Source organism: Aptenodytes patagonicus, chromosome 9 (assembly GCF_965638725.1).
Source record: "Aptenodytes patagonicus chromosome 9, bAptPat1.pri.cur, whole genome shotgun sequence".
NCBI classification, from domain to species: domain Eukaryota; kingdom Metazoa; phylum Chordata; class Aves; order Sphenisciformes; family Spheniscidae; genus Aptenodytes; species Aptenodytes patagonicus.
The window spans coordinates 23,585,018-23,591,511 of NC_134957.1; positions in this window are offsets into that span (position 1 = coordinate 23,585,018).

A 6,494-nucleotide genomic window follows, 5' to 3' on the forward strand; every position below is an offset into this window, starting at 1 on the left:
CCAGGTTGCTTAAGGCTTGATCCAGTTGGGTCCTGGAAACCTCCCAGGGAGGAGGTAGCACAGCCCATTTGGGGACGTGCTTTGCTGCCCAACTGTCCTTGCTGTGAAAGTCTTTTATATCCAGTGTCTCTCGCTCTTGTTTCTTTTGTGTCTGTTGTCTTTCACCGTCCCACCATGTGCTGCTGTGCTAGCCTGGCTCCATTTTCTTGAGCTCTTCTCCCAGGGGTTGGAAAGCTGCTGACAGGTCCCCCAAAGCCATCTGCTCTCCAGCCTGGACAAGGGGGCCAGTCCCACAGCCCCTTCACAGGGCAAGGGCTCCAGCCCCTGACCATCTCTGTGGTCCTCTGCTGAAGTTGCTCCTGTTTATCAATGTCTTTCTTGGTATTCGGGGCCCAAAACTGGACAAAATATTCCAGACATGCTCAAACAAAAGGGGGATAATCTCGTTCCTCAATGTTCATACCACCCAGGATGCTGCTTTTTCTGTAGAAGGGCCATTTTTGGGGCTCTCTCTCCATCCGTCCGTCCGTCCATCATTGATCTGTCCGTTTTTACAACGCAGACCAGAACAGCACATGTTTCGGAGTACGTTCCTGCTGTGTGGTCCCACTGAAACCAGCCCGGCAGGCTGCAGATCTGTGCATAGAGGCTGGAGCGGGGACAATCTCAGGTCGGCAGGAGGAGGCTGAAACAACGCTTCTCCCACTAGAAATAACTCCCTAAAACTTTTCAAAGTCTTCAGTGCACTCTTACGAAAACATGTCAGTGTTTCTATCTGAGATGCTTAGAGGCTGGCTTTAAGTGTGGTAGATGTCAAAACGTACAAAAAAGCCAAGTATTTCACATGTCCTGAATGGATTTAGACTTTGGTTTTGTTTTTTTTTTTTGTGTAGAACTGTAGTTAGCAACATCCCCAGCCCAGGCAGCTCTTCCCACAGCGTAGCAACAGACCTGTCCTACTCCCAGGAGCTGGCAGAAGCCTGGGGACTTTTTATAAGCCCCCTTTTAGCTGCGGGTCCCCAGGGAATGGGGATGAACGGTCCCCACGGTGCTCCCATTGTCCCTGCATCCCATGGCCACAACCAGCTCCCTTGCACCCTGTCGCTGCCGCTCCTGCGGGGGCTTAATGGGGTCCATCATAACGGGGGGGGTGCACGGGGCCCCCCCGGCAGCCTGCAGCAGAGCAAGCGACCCTCGCTGCAGGCAGCGGTGGCTGGACAAGCGACAGCAGAGACCTTTCCGATTGAAACCTGTGACTGCAAATGCGGCTTTGCAGCAGCAGCGCCGTTTGCTGCATGTCCTCCGTGCTACTGAAACATAAAAGAAATTGGTTTTTTTTTATTTTCTTTCCAGCCTTTGCTGGTGGAGGAATCTTCAAGGTCGTATTTATATTTATTAGATTCATCTTAATGGCTCCTGGGGAGTGCTGCGCTGACACCCAGAACAAATCACAGTGCTGGGGAAGGACAGGGAGAGCTACCGGAGAGTTATTCAGGAGAGCAGATGCTCAGTGACCACCGGCAAGCAGGCGCGGTGAGCACCTTGCACCGGTGGGCACTCCTGCTCCCCATGTCATGGGAAGGCAGAGGAGCCTCCGTGCTCGACCGTCGGCTCAACCCGGGACTGCTGGCAATGGAAACTGAAAGTTTCCCACTTTGTCCCAGTTTAGTTTTCTCCACGGCACGAACCGCCGTGCTGGGACGTCTCATCCGCAGCAAAAATCCAGAGGCTGCAAGAAATGTGGCCAAAGTTTTGGGGTTAAGGCAAGGCAGTGGCTTTGAGACTCCTGAAGAAAGAGCAGGAGCCTCTCTCCAAACAGATACTGGTTCCTCTTCCCAGAGGGGCTCCTGGCTGTGGCCCAAGTCCCTAGGCTTTGTGGGACTGCTGGCCATGGACGGGTAGAAGCCAAAATCACTTCTGAAAACGGGGATAAGCAATAAGCATCTTTTAGGGCTGTAGTGGGTGGAGGAGGGACACGATATCCGAATCCGCTGACTTGCTTCTGAATCTGAAGCTCCCGCCATCCACATCGCTCAAGGGAATGAAGGGGTCTAAATCTCTCATGTCTGTTTTTAGGTGTTTATTCTGATTTGGAAAATAGGCTTCCGAATTGCTTCAGTCGTATCTTCAGCACCCCAAAGAGTTCCTCCTGGGAGGCAGTGGTACAGGGCTGTGCAGCCACCCTGCTGTCCTACTGGGGCATCTGCGCCACCATCTCGGCCACAAGACCACCTTGTGGGAAGGAGGGTTTTACAGGAGCCTTGTAGCTGACTGCAATTCCCCTACAAAAACCTAACAATGTATTTAAGGCATGTAGTGAATTGGTATTTAAATGTCACAGAGCTTTGGCATAAGGAGGACACTTAGCGCAAGCCCATCAGAAGGTCCCTTGCTATTTACAGAGGTGGCAATGGCCTTCTACAAAGGGAGCAAGTCCCTTCCTTTATCAGTGGGAAAGTGGCAGAAGGACTTTTAGCCGCACTTGCCAGCAGTTCAGCCTCAGATCTTGGACTAAACCCCAGGATTTTTGGTCTCCAAGGGCTCGTGCTGCCCCTAACATTCTTCTCCTCGACCTTGCCGGAGGAGGCACCACCCAAGCAGGGTTTGTCACACCACTGCCTGGAGTCAGCTGTATGCCAGGGACCCGTGCTCAAAGGATCACATCCCTGGGTCCCTGTTTGACCAGGGGAAGAGATATGACAGTAGAGCCAATGCACTTTGCAAAGCCTTTTAGGAGCCAAGGGCAGACGTACTAGCCAGGATGTGTTGTCCCATCGAACCCTAGGGAAAAAAATAATCAGAAGTGCAAATTCTTTCCCAAAGTCCCAGAAAAGTTCAGCTTTCAGTGAATGGTGCAAAATGCAGGGAGAAAAGACGATATTCTTGCTTTCTCCTTCCCCTGGGCTCCAGATCCATCACAAGCCTTGCTGTAATGGGCCACGACTCATGGGTGAGTTTATCTCTGGGGGCTTTCCCTGAGGAGCTGGGTGGGAAGGGGAGGGCTGGGGGCCCTTGGCATGCACCGAAGCAGCAAGTGCTCCAGCTCCTGGGGTGGCCACAGCACCAGGAATGGGTGAGGGGATTTGGGAAAGGCCTGGGAATGATGCGGGCACCTCCCCATGACTGGGGCCGTGCTGGGAGGCCTGCAGGGGAGCCAACGGCAGCTTTGGGATGTTGTGATCTCCCGCACAAAGGTGCCCGTGGCAGCTCTTTCCCCTGGAGGGGTTCACATCCGAGAGGAGAAACTTGAGGTTTCAGCTTGCAATGCTTAAAGATCAAAGCCTGCCTGCGAGCCTTCATCCCAGCAGGCAGGGGGAAGAGGGCTGGGCAGACAAAGAGGCAGCAGATGCGGTGACCTTTGCATCCTGGGTGAAAAGAAGTTGGAAGTAAAATGCCAGCCCCATCAGGCTGCTTTGCATCCAAATCTGCCGCTCGCTCCTGCTGCTGCTGCTCTTCAGAGGTGCTGGGAGCCTGCTCTGGCCTTGATCTGCTCCCGCTATTTGTTTCAATTGGTTTATTTTTAGATTTATGGAGAGGAAGAAAGCAATAAATAAATAAATAACCTCCCATCCCCACCCCCAACATCTCAGGTCCTGGCGAGCTCCTTGCAGACTGCCGGCTCTGCAGGGTGATGGAAATAATCTCCACCCTTCCTCCAGCCCCTGCCTCCCCCCAGCAGCACCCGGCAAGCCATCCATCACTTGCTGCGCTCAGCCTTGGGGACAGAAGGTCTGGGCAGTCAGCAGCCATCCCCCTGCTTCGGCTCATCCTGCTAAACTCAGACACCCTTGGGTTTGGTGGCCGCGCTGGGTGGGGAGCCCCGTTGCATGGAGCTGTGCTGCTCTGCGGATGGTGTTTCAGAAAGCAGCTAGCATGGAGGACCCGCTGGTTAAGAAGGAGAGGGCAAGGTGGGCAAGGTGTCCACATATTCCCTCTGGCTGCCCCCGTCCTGCCCTGTCCTCCCCTTTCCTACAGCCCTGAGAGCTACCGGGCAGCACTGCAGCAGGGTGGGGGGACGGGCAGCCGCCTGTGGTGGCCCCAGGAAGACCCCTGCTTCGTGTGCTTGCACCGCAAGGAGAAGCATTTGCCCGGGATGACCGGAGCGATGCAACCAAGACTCGCGGGCAAGAGATATTTTTACTGTAAGCCTGTGAAAGACATGCTGCATCACGACTGGCACCATGTGGGTATCCCCTCCGATGCTGGCCAGCAGTCCTGCCTCTGCCTGCAACGTGTTACCGGTGTCCTGGCCCCTCCGGCAGCTAAAGCGAGGAGCGTAGGTGGAGCTGAGGCAGTGAGACTGGACGGTTCCTCGTTGCGGTGCCGATATTGCAAACGAAAGGCTGGGTTTTCTGGGTCACTCTGCCTGTTCTCCACATCTGCTGGTACCCCCTCCTGCCTGGCTGCAGCCGTGCAAAGCGGGAGGAGGTTGGCTGATCTCCCTGCGGCTGGTCTAAGCTGTCGGTGTGACCTGGCAGAAGCCACCGCCAGGAAACGAAGCTAGGGTTACTACCGCAGCCTGCCTTGTGACGACGCTGGCTGGAGGGCCGTGCCAGAGCTCTCCCGAGGCAGCTGAGCAGTGACGTTACTTCTCAGGTGCGTGTGCCTGTGATCCAGCATCTGCTGCCATTCACGCACACCCCAGTCAAGGCACTGCCCCGCTGCAGCCCGGCATCGTCCCATACAGACCTGCTCCAAGAGTCCAAGGGGGCTTAATTGTATGGGGAGCCTGAAGAGGTGGTCTGCTTCCTCGGCTAACTGGAGCAGGACAAAGGTGCAGGTGCTGTTTTTAAAGGAGCTTTACCTTGGGCTGATTCACAGCTTTTCTTGTGAATTCTCCCCACGTGACGCACCTAAGACCTGTCATGCTGGTGGGCAAGACCAGGTGGTTTCTCTTCCCGCGTGCCTGGGAAGGGAGCACCACTTCTCTGGGTGGAATGGGACTGCAGCCTTGGGAATACACTTTGCTGCTTCATCCTAATATTTCACCTGCACCAGCTCCAGCTCCCTCCTCCCCTTGCCCCTTGCTGACACCAGGGTGTAGCACATCTGCCGTGAGAGGCTGCTGGCATCACATCGGGACTTGGGCAGCTCCCTGCAGAGCAGTTGTGTCCCCGCAGTAGTTAGAAACCTTTGCTCTCTTTAAGTCAAATCACAGCCACTGTCACCTGCCTGGTATTTATCAAGACCTAACTTCTTGCAGACTGCGGATAAAAAAAAAAAAAGGGAAAAAAAGTCTGTCTCTGCTTGCTGGCCTGTAGGAAATAAAGGGCAGAGTCCTCTGCACCAGCTCCCAGGTAGCTCTCTCTTATCTGCACTGCAGCTCGCTGTTGCATTACTCTCTGCACTCGCTCAGAAAATGCCGAGGCAGGACAGCGTTTGCAGAGCTCAGCCAGCCTATCCGGCAGGGTTACTCAGCAAGAACAGCCCCAAAAGCGAGAGCGAGCCCAGGATGATCTCTGTTAAACAGGGACAAAATGAATGCCCCAGGAGCAGATACCATTCAGCCTCATTGAATAAACACATCTGAGAAGATTTCTGTATAAAACAGAGCTTTGTGGTGCAATCTCAACTGGCTTTCGGTCCAGAACAGAGCTGCAAGGTGTTGCTCACTCATTTTACGATGCTACTAGTGTAATCGATAATAAGTGATTCGATATGAGCAGTAATTAGGGCTCGTCCTCACTGGGGATGAAGCAGGGGGGTGGTCAGCTGCGCCAGCAGCGTGCCTGAGGCTGGGAGGTGAGAGGGGTCGGTCTGGGTACCCGCTGGAGCAACTCCGCTTGATCCCCGTGGCCGGACAACATGTCTGGGATGCAGCATAGAGCCAGACCTGCCACCCGGGGACCCTGGCAGCAGCGAGGGGCAGGCGGGACCCAGCTGGGGGGATGCTTTGGGTGAGGCTCCCCTGAGTCAAGCCGGTGGGAGCGGTGGCACCCAGACACTGCCTTCCTGGGCGGCCGGGTGGCTGCTTTCGTGAGCAGAAAGGAAAGTCGCTTGGAAGAAGGGAGGCGAGGTTCATAAATCAGGGACTGCGGATCACACGAGTGGCATTTATGGCTCCCCCAGCACCGGTGCACTGCCGGGGAATGATGCAGAGCCCTTGCCCAGCTTGGCTCTGCTCCCGGAGCATTTCGGCACCTCCTGTCCCCTACCTGCTGCCGCTATTCATCCAAAACCTCAATTTCTCGATTGGGAAATGCCACCTTGTGCTGTGCCCTCACCTTCTGCCTGGCACAGGGAGTCGTGTCCAGCAGCCTTTCCCCGCTCACCTGCACCTCCACTTCTGGTGGAGCTGATGGAGACAGCTCCTGCAGATGAATCTATACGTGGTTGCTTTAAACCAAAGCAGAGGCAGCTCTTGAATTTATAAGTCTATAAGCACTTGACAGATCCCAATCTCCCCAAAAGGGCAGAGCTCTAATCACAACACGCCACCCGACAGGTATTTTTTCAGATTTAATAACTTCGGGGAACACCGGTTAACCCCAGGC